We start from the raw sequence: 18,920 nt of genomic DNA, 5'->3' as shown, positions 1-18,920 counted from the left end.
GAGGTGTGTTTGGGGTCATTGTCCTGTCCAATAATTGATGGTCCAACTAAACCGAAACCGAATGGAATAGCATGTCACTGCAAGATGCTGTGGTAACCATGCTTGTTCAGTATACCTTTAACAGTGTCACCAGAAAAGTACCCCCACACCTCCTCCTCCTCCATGCATAACATCGAGAACCAGGCATGTAGGGTCCATTCGTTCACCTTTTCTACGTCGCACAAAGACATGATGGTTGGAAACAAAGATCTCAAATTTGGACAAATTTCCACTGCTCTAATGACCATTCCTTGTGTTCTTTAGCCCAAGCAAGTCTCTTGTTCTTATTGTCTATCCTTAGCAGTGGTTTCCTAGCAGTGATCTTACCATGAAAGCTGCTGCACACAGTCTCCTCTTACCAGTTGTAGAGATGTGTCTGCTGCTAGACCTCTGTGCGGCATTGACCTCGTCTCTGATCTGAGCTGCTGTTAACCCGCAATTCCTGAGGCTCGGATGGCTCCTCTGCAGCAGAGATGACTCTTGGTCTTCCTTTCCTGGGGCGGTCCTCATGTGAGCCAGTTTCTTTGTAGTGCTTGATGGTTTTTGCAACTGCACTTGGGGATGATTTGAAAGTTTTCCCCATCTTTTGGACTGACTGACCTTCATTTCTTAAAGTGATGATGGCCGCTCGTTTTTCTTAGCTTTTTTCTAGCCATAATACAAATTATACCAGTCTATTCTGTAGGACTATCAGCTGTGTGCTGTGTATCCACCTGACTTCTGTACAACACAACTGATTGTCCCAACCCAAGACAAGAAATCCCACTTATTAAACCTGACAGAGCACCTGTGATGTGAAAACTTTTTCAGGTTACTACCTCTTGAAGCTCATCAAGAGAATGCCAAGAGTGTGCAAAGCAGTAATCAAAGCAAAAGAAACATAGAATATAATTTTAAGTATGTGTTAATTCCTAGTTTTGATGCCTTCAATGTGAATCTACAATTTTTATAGTCATGAAAATACAGAAAACTCTTTGAATGAGGTGTGTCCAAGCTGTATTATGCAGAGGGGATCATGGTGACAACCGGGAAAGGCTGAAGCTCTCAAAAGAGGCAAGTGTACAGGAACTTGTCTAATGGAAAATATTTTTTGAAAAGTGGCCAACCCCTTTTAATGATGGGATTTTACAGAGCATTCTAATTAGCGGGCCGTTGCCGCATTAGGACGATCTATATCATCCTGCTGATTAATACATATTTTTTTTCATCAGGTACTACGGCCATTTTCTTTTTTGAAGCTGTCTCACGGCTCCATTTATTGCTATAGGCTCCTGCTCACTCATGAGGATTCCTCATCTTTGACTCTGCCTAATACCCTAATAGGGAAAACTCAGAGCATGTCCTGTTCTAATCCATGTTTGTGGTTCAGACAGTCCCATAGTAGTTAATGGGGTTGCTAAAAAAAACACGGATTGCTGGGCACCAATCACATGACTTTATGGGATGGCCCAGCTCAATCACAGAAACATGGATTACACATGTACCAACTTTGTGTACTGTGACATACGGATTACACACGGCCCACAAATACTTCCATTACAGCCACAAATTGTGAACATAGAAAAATAACAATTGTGCCCAGGAGGCCGAAATCCTTGAAAATAATAGGACCTTTAATAATCCTTCATATGACGTCCTAGTTTGCAACTAAAGATTTCTGGACTGGACTCCAGTTGGTTCGGTGCACAGTGGGGATCCAGTATTGAGAGAAATGGTGTAGTTTTCCTTAGTTTCTGTAATTGTTGATCTGCTTCTATTGGTGGGAAATACATTTTTGTCCAGTGTTTGTCGGCTCTGCTAAGGGATTTTGTTCTTCTTGTTTTGACAAAACTTATGAAAAGGTCAAGTGGGTAATGAATGCAGATGGAGCTGAAGTGTTCGGTGACTAGAGGATCCTCTCTGGTTATTAAAAGCTGAGGAATTGTTTTTCATGGGAAGATAGGACAGGTTTGAAGTGAAAATCCTCCATTTCAGGTAACTATCTCACTGTTGTACATGTCTGAGGAATAAATAAGATTTCCCAGCATTCAGCACATTACGTGGATTAGCTTGCTGCAGATAATAGTCTACCAGAGGCGGGAATTGCTGACTCTGCCAGGTTGTAGAATAATAAGCCTTTTTCATTCTGCAGACTACCTTAAAGGGAACCTGTCATCAGCATTTACCCTAACTAGGGTAGAGGCCCTTGAATATATCTAGCAAATTTTCATTAGTGTTCACTCCTGTACATATCCCTCTGTGCTTGCACCAAAACCAACTATATAATGTGCCCCAAATGTAACTTACATTTAATAACTGTGGCCTCTTCTAATTCCCCCGCAGTGTGACCTGCACTAAATAATGCCCGCTCTATGCTACTACACTTAATGCCTCCCTATCGTTGACCCAATTCATGCCCGATGATGGGAGCCCCCACCTAATAATACCCACACTAAATAATGCCCTTCCCACTAAAAAATAACCCCATACTGAATAGCCCCCTACACTAAATAAGTAATGTCCCTACACCAAGTGATACCCCCACAGTCCCCGGTAAGAAATGTTCCTCACAGCCCCAGCATATGTCCCCAAAAGCCCCCCGTAAGTAATGTCATCCACAGGTTCCCCAGTAATGTCACCCATAGCTCCCCCACTAATGTCCCTCCCAGTAGATAGGGTATGAAATCTCCATTCTAGAAATCCCTCTTTCCAGTTTACTTGATATACTTGATAATATAATCCCTTCTGGGGTTGTATGCAAATCAGATGAGAAGAGTCACTTTTTTGCCTGAGATGTGTCAGAGGCTGAAGGAAGGGTATCAGTTCAGATGCCCCTATCTTGGTATTATATTTAAAGAGAACCCATATTCACAAATAGTGACAGGTTCCCCTAGAGCCCCCTTAACTGACACCCTTCTTTTAGCTATAAATTGTTTCCCTCACATAACCATAAATCAACTTTGTTATATTACCTGGCATCAGAGGAGCCGTGTCCTGCTCAGCCGTCCGCTCCCATCTAGTGCTCTTCATGTCTCATGTCTCTTCTCAACATTTAGCACCTAATGTCATGTGACCAGGTGATGTCATCTAAGGTCCTTTACCTAGTCACGTCTGCAACATCTACCCCATTTATGTATCTGATCACATGAAATCACATCATGCCTCCATCCAGGCATAGGGCGGAATAGAAGTCCATGGAGGCATGCTGTGATTTCATGTGATCAGATACATAAATGGGGTAGACGTTGCAAATGTGACTGAATAAAGGAGTTTAGATGACATCACTCCGGTCACATGAAGTGCCCAATGATGAAGTAAAGTTCTCTTTCAATGTTCCACACAGCAGCATGTCTCAGCAGTGAGACCTGTCAATCAGAAACTAGGAGGCATTGAAAAGAAAGTACAATTTTAATATGCAGGACCCCATTACTGTCATTGGACTCACTTCAGGTGAGTTACATATGAGTTTACAAACTGATTTTTTTTTTTTGACATTGCAGCCATGGAGGGGAACCCTTTAGAGCAGTGGTTCTCAACCTTTCTAATGCTGTGACCCCGCAATACAGTTCCTCATGCTGTGGTGACCCCAAACCATGCAACTCACCGTAAAAACACAGTAAAATTGCGGCTCCGATGGCTTTAGGCGACCCCCGGTTTTGGCCGTTCGACCCCCGCTGGGGTCCCGACCCACAGGTTGAGAACCACTGCTTTAGAGATAAAGGCAATGTTTTTTCATCATAGTTTTTAATGAAGAAAGTAGTTTGTCTGGGTTAACTTAAATGGCAGGTTCTCTTAAAGAAGCTCATATTTAAACTTCCACCCGGATTATGGTTCTCTGTGCTACAGAACCGGAGATGCAGGCGGTTCACAAGCTGCAGGATCCAATTCCTGCTTCTTTCCTTTATCTGCCCATATCCATAGTTCTGTATCTCACAGAACCACAAGTTTTGTGATCTTAAGGATGAGATTCTTTTCTTCCATTATGACACAAAACCTTGTTGTATAGTCCTAGAAATGGACATCTGAGGTGACCACTCCCCATTCAGCCACTTACCATGACTCCTCTCGGGATAGCCTTTGTTCTTTTCAGCTCATTTGCATATGACTTTGGAGACAATTTTGTTTTAAATGGTTGAGGTTTAATGTAAAGGGTAATTCGAGAAAGGACATTTTATACTCTTTAGTATTAGTTTAGTGGGGTAAAAGCTTTTGTACCAGATTTGAAAAACATGGGTGCTTTATAAAAATAAAAACACGAAACCGCTGACCATGGTTTGTGCTGGTATTGCCGCTCAACTGCATAGAAATGTATGGCACTTTGTTACAATACCAAGTCGCATATCACGCTGTTTTTGGAAGAAAGCGGCCATGTCTTTCAAATCTTAGACAAACCATTTAAGTGGGGAAATGAGAACGAGGTCGATTTTTTTGCAGGTAAAATTTTATTGCATGAAATAAGTACCGTATATACTCGAGTATTACCTCGGCTTATACATGAGTCAATTAAAAAAACCAGTGGACTCCCCTTCCGACATCCCCTCGGCAGGTCCTCTTCTATACAGCGATGCGCCGGTATTGGCTCCTTGTCCCCATGCTGTCCGTCGCAGGGATCGTGACATCATCCCCTCGCTGACATCGGCACACACTATGATGTCTCATGTCTCGCAGGCACCATGAGGCTGACCTCATGGTGCCTGCGACAGACGGCGCAGAGACACCGAGCCAATGCCGGAGCATCGCTGTATAGAAGTGGATCAGCCGGGTGGGGGGGGGGTGGGGTCGTAAGGCAAGTGCACTGTTCGTTTGTTTTTCCTACAGGCATTATATTGGGGGCAGGGGCTGCAGGCTATAAACCTAGATGGGCGGCTGGCAGGCTATAAACTAGATGGGGGGCTGGCAGGCTATAAACTAGATGGGGGGCTGGCAGGCTATAAACTAGATGGGGGGCTGGCAGGCTATATACTAGATGGGGGGGCTGGCAGGCTATATACTAGCTGAGGGGGCTGGCAGGCTATAAACTAGATGGGGGGGCTGGCAGGCTATAAACTAGATGGGGGGGCTGGCAGGCTATAAACTAGATGGGGAGGGGGCTGGCAGGCTATATACTAGAGGGGGGGGGGGCTGGCAGGCTATATACTAGATGGGGGGGCTGGCAGGCTATATACTAGATGGGGGGGGGGCTGGCAGGCTATATACTAGATGGGGGGGGGGGCTGGCAGGCTATATACTAGATGGGGGGGGGGGCTGGCAGGCTATATACTAGATGGGGGGGGCTGGCAGGCTATATACTAGATGGGGGGGGCTGACAGGCTATATACTAGATGGGGGGGGCTGGCAGACTATATACTAGATGGGGGGGGCTGGCAGGCTATATACTAGATGGGGGGGGGGGCTGGCAGGCTATATACTAGATGGGGGGGGGGCTAGCAGGCTATAAACTAGATGGGGGGGCTGGCAGGCTATATACTAGATGGGGGGGGGCTGGCAGGCTATATACTAGATGGGGGGGGGGCTGGCAGGCTATATACTAGATGGGGGGGGGGCTGGCAGGCTATATACTAGATGGGGGGGGCTGGCAGGCTATATACTAGATGGGGGGGGCTGACAGGCTATATACTAGATGGGGGGGGCTGGCAGACTATATACTAGATGGGGGGGGCTGGCAGGCTATATACTAGATGGGGGGGGGGCTGGCAGGCTATATACTAGATGGGGGGGCTAGCAGGCTATAAACTAGATGGGGGGGCTGGCAGGCTATATACTAGATGGGGGGGGGGCTGGCAGGCTATATACTAGATGGGGGGGGGGGGCTGGCAGGCTATATACTAGATGGGGGGGGGGGGCTGGCAGGCTATATACTAGATGGGGGGGGGCTGGCAGGCTATATACTAGATGGGGGGGGGGGGGGGCTGGCAGGCTATATACTAGATGGGGGGGGGGCTGGCAGGCTATATACTAGATGGGGGGGGGGCTGGCAGGCTATATACTAGATGGGGGGGGGGGGCTGGCAGGCTATATACTAGATGGGGGGGGGGGCTGGCAGGCTATATACTAGATGGGGGGGGGGCTGGCAGGCTATATACTAGATGGGGGGGGGGCTGGCAGGCTATATACTAGATGGGGGGGGGGGCTGGCAGGCTATATACTAGATGGGGGGGGGGGCTGGCAGGCTATATACTAGATGGGGGGGGGGCTGGCAGGCTATATACTAGATGGGGGGGGGGGCTGGCAGGCTATATACTAGATGGGGGGGGCTGGCAGGCTGTATGCATTTCCCACCCTCGGCTTATACTCGAGTCGAGAATAGGTTTTTTTTTTCCCGTTTTTATGTGTTAAAATTAGGGGTCTCGGCTAATACTCAAGTGTATATACAGTATTTAATTCCATAGAAAAACAGAAATATTTGGTACAGTCCTCCATCTGCAGATCTTTCAGGTTTTGAGGCCATCACTGGACAAAAAATGAGTTTCAGCTCCCACCAAAGTTTTCTGATTGAGCTCAGGCCTGGAGATTGGCTACACCACTCCAGGACATTGAAATGCTTCAAACAGAGCTGCTCCTTAGTTGCCCTGGCTGTGTGTTTTCAGTCATTGTCCTACTGGAAGACTCAACCACAACCCATCTTCAATGCTGTATACTACAGGGGGGCTGTAGCTCACCTCATGGGGTATGCAGGATTCTGAGAAAGGTCAGGATTAAGCCCAGAACTACACAGAAGGACCTGGCCAATGTCTTGAAGCTAGCTGAGAACACAGCCTCCGACTGTGGAAGGTTGACGGTCATCTAATGTTTCCTCTATTTTCTACTAATTGTGCCAACAGTTGTCTTCTCACCAAGCTGCTGCCTATCGTCCTGCAGCCCATCCAAGCCTTGTGCAGGTCTACAACTTTTGTCCCTGGTGTCCTTAGACAGCTCTTTGGTCTTGCCCATGGTGGAAAGGTTGGAGTGTGCGGGCAGATTTTTTTTTCGTACAGGAAACAAGATAAAACGTGTAAGTAATACAGGTAATGAGTGCAGAGTAGGAGGTTCTTGAGGGTGCGTTCACACGTGGCAGTAACGCATGCGTTCTGAAACACATCAGAACAGCTGAGAAGAGATTTGTCTGATTACATAGCTGTTAACATTGTGTTAACAAACGCATATGTTTCTGTGCATGTCCGAAATACCTGCCTGCCATGGTTGGTAAGCAGTAGAGTGAAGGGGCAGGCTAGTAGCTGTGTCGTATCGAGAAAGGAAATGGGAGTGTCCTTTTTTTCTAATGACGCGGCGGTTTCCAAAGGATGGGGGAGCACTCCACAGTACACAAACCGCTGGGACAGGTATTCTGTGATATAAGTTATCTTTACAACTAAAAAATGCCAAGTAATTATAAAAATTTGGGGTTTGGTAATGTGCATACGAGTCCCTATGGGGACATGGAGGAGGATAAAAAATGGGTTCTGGTGACAGGTTCCCTTTAAGAGTAACAAATATATACCAAATATTTAATATAGTTATTTTTTGTGAGGAGTTTTACATATCTACCGTGTTTCTCTTTAATATAAGATGGGGTGGGATGCATTTAGAATTATTGGGGGAGATTTATCAGTAATGTCTGAGGTAAAACTGTTCTAGTTGCCCATGGAAACCAATCAGAGCTCAAGTTTAAATGAGTAACTAGAACAGTCCTGCTCTCAGACACTGATAAATCTCCCCCATTGTCTCCAATTTCTCATCTGTTTGTTGTACATTGTATTTGTGAGCTTACTCCTCCTTTTCCTCTTCCTTCTTCAGGCTGCTTTTAGCTGACAGGCTGGAGGGTTCAGACTACAAAAGGCTATATCTTCTGAACCTTGGCATCTAGAAACAGTTCTGGTTAGGCCTCTTGATGTGTCCGTCGAGCAAAATGGTCACTGGGTGAAGCTACGCCAAATCTGACCTGGCATAGTTTTGCATAGAAACCTGTGAATAAATGTTTTATTTTAATTTTTTTTTAAAGTATGCAGGCATGAGGCAGGAACGCTCCATGCCTGCCCACTTTGCCGAAGGCTTCGTAGCAGCGTGCAAAAATCTGTGATTATATCAAAGCTTCTACTCCAAAAACTTGCATACAAGCGCTGATAAATTCCTGCCACATGAATGGAGAACTTCAAAGTTAGAATCAGGTGTGTAATTCTTTTACAGCTTTCACACCTGACTGTATCCGTTACTTTGTGGCATCTAGAAAATTTGGTATGAAAGGGGAGATTTGCCTCTTTAAACTGACACCAGAACCATGTCTCTACATGCCATAGTTCAGAAGATATGGCTGTTTTGTATCCAGGGCTTATCTTTTGGGTAGGTTTTAGTTGCGGTGGGTGTCCTCAAGGTTACAGACTACAGACACACCTTACATAGTCTGATCCCATGGTGACACATTTGCTTATTATTTGTCAATTGCTTTTTATTGGGTAGTTTAGCACAAAGAAGCCGATGGATAGATGACAATATGATTGCAGGATCAGACTGGTATATAGCGCAGTGGATTCATTATGGCAAGGATGATGTCATGCAGCCACATGGACGCCATGTCAGAAGTAATAGTCCTAATGCATCTGATATATTGTGCACAGCGATTACAAGATACAGAAAAGCAACAGGAGATAAATCATTTTTAATAATAATTCTGTCTTTAAACCATGTGGCCAGCACTGCTATAATGTTTTAGTAAGCCATGATTAAACAGTCCTGGGGGGCCTTTACTTGGGTGCCTACAATACAAATTTTTCACCTCTAGCTTTATGACATTGACAAATGGGAGTTACCACTGGTCCTGTCAAAAGGGTGTAACCTCAGTTTAATATATTCATTTCTGACTAATTGTGTCAGGCTAAGCGACCACAACTACAATTTTTTTTTTTCCAAATTTTTTGAAAAATAACAGAGAAATTATACAACCTAGAGCCAGTTCACACTTGTGTTTTGGACGTTCTCATTACTAAAATAACAACAACAACAACAGTCTCAGTTTCATTTCACACCGTTCCTTCCCTCAGTTTAAAAAAATTAAAGAAAGGAGGTTTTAATGTATCTCTTAAAAATCCCACTGACATCAATGTACATTTTATGTCCTCCGTTTAGGAAGGGGTATTTTGGACGGAAAAAATGACGGAGACTGCAGTACTTTTCCTGCGTTAGAAAAAAACGGATCCCTGCCAAACTGACCATAACGGATGACCTAAAATTTACATTGATGTGAATGGGATTTTCAACTAATGTTAAACCTCCCATTCTTCACTTTTTTTAGCGGAGGGAAGGAATGATCATGTGAATTTAGCCTAAATTGTTGAATTATTTCCACGGCTTCCGTTAGTGTCTACTTCTGTGGTGGAAACGGCCGCTAACGGAAGCCATTAAAATCAATCAACAATTTAACGGATCCGTTCTTAGGCTACATTCACACTGCAGTTGCCCGCCCGTACCGTAGCGGGCAACGGCAGTACACGGGGAGAGGAGGAGGTGAGCGCAGCTCATCCCCTCTCCATACGGATACATGGCGCACGGCGCCGTATTACGGGTAAAGATAGGACAGGTCCTATCTTTTTCCCGGGTATGGAGCAGTACGGTGCCGCACGTGTGCAGCAGCGTACCGCTCCCGTAAGGCGCCGTGTGCCCATTGCCGTCTGTGGGGGACGTATATCGGCCGTATATACATCGGCCTTATATACGTCCCCCATACGGTAGTGTGAATGTAGCCTTATAGTTTTAGCAACGGTTCAATCGCACTTGTGAACAGGGTCGGCTGCAGGTTTCAGTAGGCCCCTGGGCGACAGAGCCTCAGTGGGTCCCTTTTGCAGTGAACTCACATGGCGGCATTAAACATTCGGAAACTAAAACTGTCTGCTTTTCCCTTATGTGGGCCCCCCAGCATCTCTGGGCCCCAGCACATGCCCAAGTATGCCTAGTGCTGGGACTGACCTTGGGTGTGAACTTGGACTTCTAGTTGTAGGAAAAAATGTCTTATTTTTTTGTAGATCACAAGAATGTTCTAAAATAGACTTTTTAGGTGAATTGACAAATCCTCCTAAAAAATGGAACACCTGCTGGTTCCCTTGAACTTGTGAGAGGTGGAATGTTCTGTTACTTGTCTGGTGAAGAAGGCTCCTGCTGCAGAAATTTTTGTCTCTATTTAGACAAGTGGAAGAGAAGTCACGAGTTCAGTCTTTTCATGTAAGCGTCTAGGTCCAGGCTTCCAGTTTGTGGTGGAGTTATTTTTATAGGAACATGGATCACATGCTGATTATCTATTCAGGAAAAGTCTTCATTAGTCTCCGGAGTCCTGTCTGTCTATTTGTCTTGTGCACAACTGCTGAGTTCTCTAATCTTCTGTGAACATGGGGTAGGGGGCTGAAGTGTAACGTCTGAGTCTTCAGTGTGGCAGATGGTGTGAAGAGATATGACTGGTAGGAGGATGTGGCTGATATAAGATTATGGTTAAGATTATTTTAAATCTGTTATTCATCCTTGAATTAATTATAGTTCCTTTCAGCCGTCTGTAAGTCTTACAAAATCACTGTTTTTAAAGGGGGGTCAGCTCCAGGTTTTAATAGGCTCCTGGGCGACGTAGCCTCAGTCGGCCCCTTTGCAGAGAGCTCCCGCAGTGGCACCAAAAAATTCAGAAAGTAAAACAGTCTTCTGTTCCTAAAATAGTCCTTAGTTTATCATCCCAAACAGCCCCTCATGGTTATTTTATATACAGCCCCTCATGGATATTTATATACAGCCCCCATCAACCCCCATGGATACATTATAAAGCCTTACTTGCCCCCCCTCCCCCAGCAGCTCTGGTCCCCTGCACTTGCCTGGGTATGCCCAGTGCTGGCACCCATGTTCAATTGCCCAAGATGGTGGAGCCAAGAGGCTCTCTGGTAATGTAGGCCACAGCACCTTTGGCTCATTTGCATATTGTATAAAGTTTTTTTTTCTGAAGGATGCTACCATTCCAGAATTAAAAAAAAAAAAACTGTTCCAGCACCTAGAAAACAGAACCAGCAAGTGATTCCTATTAGTTTAGCATCAATGGATCTGATTTCCTTTAAAGGAACACTCCATTTAAAGCTGTTTTCATTGAATAATGCATGGCCTGAAGGGAGGAGCAGGACTCCTTTTCAATGTATTCCTAGGACCTTGCTAGAACCTAGAGTCCTGCTCCTCCCTTCAGGTCCTGCACAAGGTATAATTCACTGATTCAGCTATGACTGGAGTTAAATTTAGAGTTTCTGTAGATCATTGCCCTTTTATAAGCACATATGAGCCGCTGCTTATCACGAGATACTTTCAGTATTAAATCTGGATTACATGTGATTCAGCTAAGGGAAATGAGAGGCATTAATCATGTATGTCTTTATGTAATACCCATCTGTCAAACCCCTCTATAGGACACAATTTTTATATATAATAGCATTGCCCGGGATAGTAAATAACTGCGCTTAGCCATAACAAAATAGGATCGGTTAACAAAAATATTTTGTATGTATCTAAAGGCTCTCTGCCGCCTTCAATGCAAAAAATGCAGTGGCAGAAGAAAATTTGTTTTTTGGGGAAAAAAAAAGAAAACTCACAATAAGGCCTCATGCAGACTGACATGTACTTGCTGGGCCGTAGTCTGGGTGGAGGAGCACTCCTCACCTCTCCATAGCCATTGCGGACATACTTTGCATGTTGGCTGCCCAACACCGTAACAGTGCAGTATGACAATCTCATAAAGGCTGTGTGCTATAGTGTAGCCAACAGTAAATGCTAAAGTGCATTAAAGGGAACCTGTCATCAGAAATTGATCTAGTAAACCACAACCAGTATGTTGTCAAGCAGCTGAGCAGGTTCTATATCCTGTTTCCAGGGGCGTAACTACAGCGGTAGCAGCCATAGCTGCTATGGGGCCTACAGTGTCAGGGGGCCCTGTCATCCGACCTGACACTAAAGAATGAAGAATGTGCACCATTATATATATATATATTACGCTGCACACTGTGGTATATATATTGTTTATGTGTGTGTATCTGGTGTGTATAAATACAGTACGTTATGTGTGTATGTAAGCTTGTATGTCTGTATATGGCACTATATGTGTGTATATGTGATGTGTGCGTGCTCTATATGTGTGTAACAGTGTATAAATGTGTATGTATGAGTGATGAACTGTATGTTTATGTATATAGGAATGTAATATATGTATATTTTTAAGCCGGCAGGGGTACCCTTCAGAAATCTGCTATGGGGCCCTTCTTCTCCTCCTAGTTAAGCCACTGCCTGTTTCTTTTATGGCCCAGCTTGGTGGCATCATCCAGAAAATCAACTTTGAAGTACAATGTATGAAGTCAGGGAGGCGGAGAGTTTAACACTGAAGTGAAGCTCTCTCTTCCTCTGAACACCCCCTCACATGTGATTGACATCATGCACCGGACTTCAGTACATCAGATCAATGATGTCCCTGAATGTAGGATCATTAAAAGGAAAAATTGAAGGCAGGGAGGGCTTGACTTCAGTGTTAAACTTTCCGCCTCCTTGACTTCATAAAACCAATTTACATCTCACTTCAAAATTGATTTTCTGGATGATGCCACCATATCAGGCCATGAAAGGAACATCATCTATGAGCTGCTTGACAACATACTGCTAGTGGCCAATTTCTAATGATAGGTTCCCTTTAAGTGATTAACCTTGGTTGGTTGTGAATATTTGGTGCTGTCCTCAAGGTTGGAGATACGACCTTGAATAATAAGATGATGATGTTGTTATCCACCAAAAAGGGTGTGAGAACGAAGCATCATGTATGGAGGCCACTTGTACTGTACTTTTTACCCTTAAATTCAACTCCTAACCAGATTTTGCCCTATTGGTGGATATTCATGTTTCTTGTAATCTAGATTCTTGACAATTTGTGAAGAAACATTGGCGCAGAATTATAAATATTTGAAAGGTTAAACATTGCAGTGTTGGACTAGACAGTCTTATTCTGTAACAACAGATTTATGAGTCTAATGCTGGATGATAAATCTGGTGCCATATAAGTCGTAACCTGCACCTCCTATTAGTTGTCTTACTTTACGCCAGAAAATTAGCACTAAATTCTGTCGGGTCAGCGGTTTTGTTGGTGTGAGACCACTCCCCTTTTCAGACCACACCCCTTTTGTAGAGCTACTCGTAGGAGAGTCAGAAAACTGTCTAAAAACCCTTTATAAATGTGGTGCAAATAGTTTTTTTTTTAGTGCAAACTACAGAAAAACAGAATTCTGTCCTAGACAGATTAATAAATCTACCCTATTGATACCACATTTATGCAATTTCATTTTTTATAAAGAGCTGGGAAATATCCAGTATTGTATGAGGCTTGTAAGCTGGAACCTCTGTACCTGTTCTTGATACATAGTATTCTACAGAGTAATATTTTTTAATAGAATGTGCTATTTTTTCAAGCAAATAAAGAGTCACACACGTCACCAGATGAGTTATCTTGCTTTACAATAGTTGTAATTACATATTAGTTGACAATAGGGTTTTGAAAGTATTGTACACATAAATAATAATACTCTGAAAAACAGAAAACCTTAAAGGAAATCTACCACCAGGATCAAGAATTGTAAACCATGTACACTGATATACTGGTGTGTGTGCCCCCTCTGGCAGGATCTGCTTTCTTTTAGCTTCTTAGGACTTGTTTTAACAATAAAAAGGTTCCACAAATTATGCAAATGAGCCTCAGGGGCTCCAGGCTCTATAGATGTCAATGGAGTTTGGAGCCCCGAAGGCTCATCTACATAATTTTTAAAACCTCTTTTTCTTAAAAACAAAGGTATATGAAGCTACAAGAAGAGGGGGCACACACCAGTATGTCAGTGTGTTTGGTTTACAATCCTTCATCCTGGAGGTAGATTTCCTTTAAAGGAAATTACCAAAACTCTAAGCCCTGGCACTGGTTGGTGTTATTCCACTGCTAAAGACTTCACTGTTGTTTTTTGCTTTTTTGATCAGTAATTTTATTTTTCATAATTGGATGACATTTTTGTAGGAAAAGGAGAGAAATTACTGCTTTCTTTTTTTTGACTGTGTTCTTGGTAAAAATATTAAGCTCAGCATATCAGAATAGAAAGCCGATTAATCTACAAAGTGATGAATAATTAATTAGAGTAAGTTATTGCAGGAGACTGAAAAGTTATTGTTCTTTCTTGAGTAGTTTTTTTTTTTTGGTGAGGAAACTTTTTCTTGCATGATGGTGTACATGTAATAAGACCATTATTTAGATCACTTGTCAAATGTTACTTTTGTGCGGTGTCCTACATGACTGTCTGCACAGTCCGCAAGCATTGGAAACCTGCAAGAAGCATCTGGTGGCTGATGTGTTTTATGTTAAGATTTTGCCAGTGCATTGCACTGGGGAGTTACTGCATGGGATTTCCAAAGATAAGACTTGACGCCCTTAAAGGAAACCTACCACTTGAAGTGGCAGGTATAAGAGGGAACTACCGAGTACCAGCTGAGGGTGAGCTGGTGCCGGAGCTTAGTTTTGTTAGTGTTTTAAACCGCAGCATCGCTGTTTAAAACACTTTTTAAACTGTATGGCACAGGGAGGTACTCGCTGGGTGCACCATGCGCGACCGGCACCAGCTCACCCTGAGCTGGTGCTCGGTAGTTCCCTCTTAAACCTGCCACTTCAAGTGGTAGGTTTCCTTTAAAGGGGTTCTCTGGTGATGTGATGGCAAGTTGGGCCCTAGGGAGATGGAAGGGGTTAGCAGCACAGGTTTCTACGTTGGCCACTTGGGGGCCCTGGGCTAGGCCAACGGGTTTTTCCATTGGCCTAGTGCTAGTTCTGTGCGGGCCCCCCCACGCATGTAATGACCCAGCTGTCGCCCTGCTCTAACAGTCCGGAATGAGTTCTGATCCAGACTATTTAACCCCTTAGATCCCATAGCATTGTGTACCTGCAGAGCTTCTATGTACCTGCAGAGGGAGGGGGCTCCCTCCTTCTCCTCTTGCCTCTCCCCCCTGCAATGTGATCGCGGGGAGCCGTATTCACTGCCGGACTTCCAGCCCCTGTCATCACATTCACACTAGTTCATATGCTAGTAATGTAAAAATCAAAAAAGTAAAAAAAAAAAACACAAAATAAATTAATAAAAATAAAATTCACTTAAAGGTTTTAAAATTCCCTAACACATATAAAACAATTTATCATTTTAAAAAAGTGGGGGAAAGTAAATAAACTTTTTTATATCACAATGTTCCAAAATTCCCAATCTATAAAAATATAAAAACCGTCATTCACTTTTCACCATAACGGAAAAATGTGCCCAAATGTCTGAATCTCCAATTTTTTGCCATTTTGCAACAGGTCGCACAGTCCCCCAAATGGTAGCGATGAAAACGTCAGCTCGTCCTAGATCAACTCTGTATGAAAAAGTTATAGGAGTCAGAATGTGGCAAAATGAAGAAATTTCTTTTTCGTACCAAAAGTTTTCATTTTTAAAAATCTATTAACCCCTAATAAAACCGATTTATAGATTTGATATCCCTGTGCTTGTACCGAACCAAAGTATATGTAAGAGATGCAAATTGGAGCACATAGTGAAAGACGTTAAAATAGAGGCCACAATAAAATGGTACAAATGCAGTTTCTCGTTAATTTTGCCCCATTTTGCATATTATTTCCACTCTGTACACAGAAAAATGAAAAAGTGTGGAGTGATTAAAAAAAATGAATAAAGCGGAGTTTAAATCCCCCCCCCCCCCCCCCCTTATATTAAATGATAAAAAGTCTACAAAATGGAGTGCCGTATTTTCCGGGCTATTAGGCGCACCGGACTATAAGGCGCATTAGTAGTCAATGCCCTATATATGGAATAATTCCATATATAAGGCGCACCCGACTATAAGGCGCAGGGTCCGGGGCGTGGTGGAGGCCTGGGGGCGTGGCAGGAAAACGGAGCGGAGACCGACCCGGCAAGAGGTGAGCGGTCTCCGGGGAAGGGGGTCCGTTCAGGTGGAGGAGGGCAGCGGACCCTACTTACATAGGTCCCCGCTACCGGAGACAGCAGATCTCCAGCGGGAACTGCAGACCGACGGGGTAGAAGTTGGTTCGCGCTATGGCGCCTGTTGTTCGTGCCGCGTGGTCTGCAGTTCCCGCTGGAGATCTGTCTCCGGTAGCAGGGACTTATGTAAGTAGGGTCCGCTGCCCTCCTCCATACATAGGGCGCACCGGACTATAAGGCGCACTTTGGATTTCTAAGGAAATCCTAGGTTTTTATGTGAACCTTATAGTCTGGAAAATACGGTAATTCTGTTGGATAACGCGTTTGTGGATCACATCCACACACAGGATTTTGACTACGTTTTGAAACAAAGTCCAAAACCTTCCCCCGTGAGTACATGTTGAGGTAACATTACTGGTCAAAGCGTTAACTAAATGAAATCTCCATCTATATATATATATCTCTTTTCTGTATATGTATGTAAATGTTGTTGAATGACAGACCATTTTAATCAGGGTTACCCATCTCAGGAGCTCCATTATCACCGTGCCAAAAGCAAGGAATCATGGCAGCTTGGCAACGATCAAACAAAGGCACTTTAATCTCCGGCAATTCAAAATGCAGCAAATACTTAATGATGTGGCTAATGAACCCATTGCTTACTATTAATTAAAGTGTATTATAAAGAACCCAAAACAGACAACTGTAGACCCCAGCGCAAAACTGATGTGTGTGTGTGTCCACCAACCTACCTCATCTATTTAAAAAAAAACTGAGCAACAGATAGAACTACCCTAAATTATTACCTATGTTCTAACGTAGGGAAGGGTCTATTAACATACAGTGGGTACAAAAAGTATTCAGACCCCTTTACATTTTTTACTCTTTGTTTCATTGCAGCCAATTGGTAAGATCAAAAAAGTTTTTTTTTTTGCTCAGTACAGTCTGTACACTCTGCCCCTATCCTGACAGGAAAAAAAAACAGAAATGTAGATATTTTTGCTAATTTATTAAACACGAAAAAACTCAAATATCACATGTTAATCAGACCCTTCAGCACCTAAGCCATGAGTCATCTTTGGGAAGATGCTACAAGTTTTTCACCCCTGGATTTGGGGATCCTCTGCCTCTTCCTTGCAGATCCTCTCCAGTTCCCTCAGGTTGGATGGTGAATGTTGGTGGAGGCCATTTTCCTGTCTCTCCAGAGATACTCCACTGGGTTTAGGTCCGGGCTCTGGCTGGGCCAGTCAGGAATGGTCACAGAGATGTTCTGGAGATATTGCTTTGTTATTTTAGCTGTGTGCTTGGGGTCATTGTCTTGTTGGAAGATGAACCTTTGGCCCAGTCTGAGGTCCAGAGCTCTGGAGGAGGTCTTTATCCAGGATATCTCTGTACTTAGCCACATTCATCTTTCCTACAATTACAACCAGTCATCCTGTCCCTGCCCCCATATCATGATGCTGCCACCACCATGTGCCCCCATTGGGATTGTATTTGGCAGGTAATAAGCAGCCACTGGTTTTCTCCACACATAACGCTTAGAATTAACACCCAGGAGGCTTTGCTTTACACATCAATAAAGTGATGCAGGACTTTTAATAGATGTATATATTCTGCCCCTCATATTTACAAACACATTACAAAAAAAAAACTGAGGCAAAGTGGCCAACCCCTTTTAAGAACTAATTTTTTTCCAAGTTGGGGGCCCCCATCCCTCGTTGGGCCTTGTGCTGGTGAACATGCAGCACAGGCTATATGTCTGCCCCAATCTAATAGCAGGTATCATACTGTGTAATGCTGGACAAGAACATTTGCTGTTATATATTCCTCTAATTAAACAGTCTACAAGTCATTGTATTCATCAACACCTTCATCTCGGCACTTGTGTAATGCAGCGCGCCAGACGTGGGCAACCTGCTGCGTCGGCCTGGCAGCGTCTTGGCAGAGAAGGGCAGCAGTAGTCTAATTTATTTAACTTCTTGTGGGCGCTTCTGTCAGTCTGAAGAGAAATCAAATCAAGACATTCACCAGAGTCTCGACAGAAGCCATTAATGTGATTAGTGGTCAAGGTACATTTCATTTGTGGGGCTTTAATGTGATTTGAGTTTGGGGGATACATCCGGCCATGCTTAATGTCCCCCTGCCTGGGGAATACACCTCCCATAACAAGGCTGTGTCCTCGTTTCCTCCTGATGTTGGTGATTTTCAATCTAATGATAAAGGTTCCAGTGTTCTGTAAATGCTTTCCTGTTCCTCACTGCGGCGTCTCACCCTGGGGATGGGAGACATAGTCGTTATGAATTACTGCCAGTCCTCAGACACCCCACCCTATGTAGTTGGGTCCGTCGGCTCCTGTTTATGTGGTGGCTACCTTGCTTCTCATCAGTGGTTGTAATCCTTGGTTTCCTGCACTAGTCCCTCTGCTTGGTGAGTCAGGATGCATTGTCTTGTGTGCTGCTTGCTTTGCTCTTAAGGTGATTTGTGGCTTGATCTTGAAGGGTTAACATTTAAAAGGCACCGATTTGCTAAGTAGCGTTGTGACCGTTCTCTGGCAATTTGCTTTCAGACTCTCAGACTTTTTATTATACAGATGTAGTGGAGCTGAGTTTGTCATTCTGCATAAATTTGTATCATCTGCAGTTATTTGCATTGGATTGCAATGAAACCATTTTGCATTCTAGTGATGAGTTGACACAATGTGTAAGTTGACACAATTCAGCTCTGCTACATCTGTATTCAGGAAAAAAAGTTTAAAAAAATTTTTTTGCTGAATGTAAAATAGCGTATAATATTAAATAAATATCAAGATTCTTACATTTTTTATTCCGCTTTTTTTGGTTGTAACATCTCTCCTTTTTGTTTTTATTGCTTGATGTTTGTTTAGTTTTAATAGTTTTTGCTATTTCCTTAATTGGTGAG

At 43.6% G+C, this 18,920-nt stretch overlaps 1 protein-coding gene across 4 annotated transcripts in view; it reads left to right on the top strand.

Moving 5' to 3' along the window:
• Positions 1-18,920, top strand: part of FMN1 (formin 1) — a 175,960-nt gene that overhangs the window by 31,244 nt on the left and 125,796 nt on the right. The window lies entirely within an intron of this gene.

The sequence above is a fragment of the Engystomops pustulosus genome, chromosome 7, assembly GCF_040894005.1.
Source record: "Engystomops pustulosus chromosome 7, aEngPut4.maternal, whole genome shotgun sequence".
NCBI classification, from domain to species: Eukaryota; Metazoa; Chordata; class Amphibia; order Anura; family Leptodactylidae; genus Engystomops; species Engystomops pustulosus.
The sequence above is the reverse complement of the archived record's forward strand: the minus strand, read 5'-3'. Positions and strand labels throughout refer to the sequence as shown.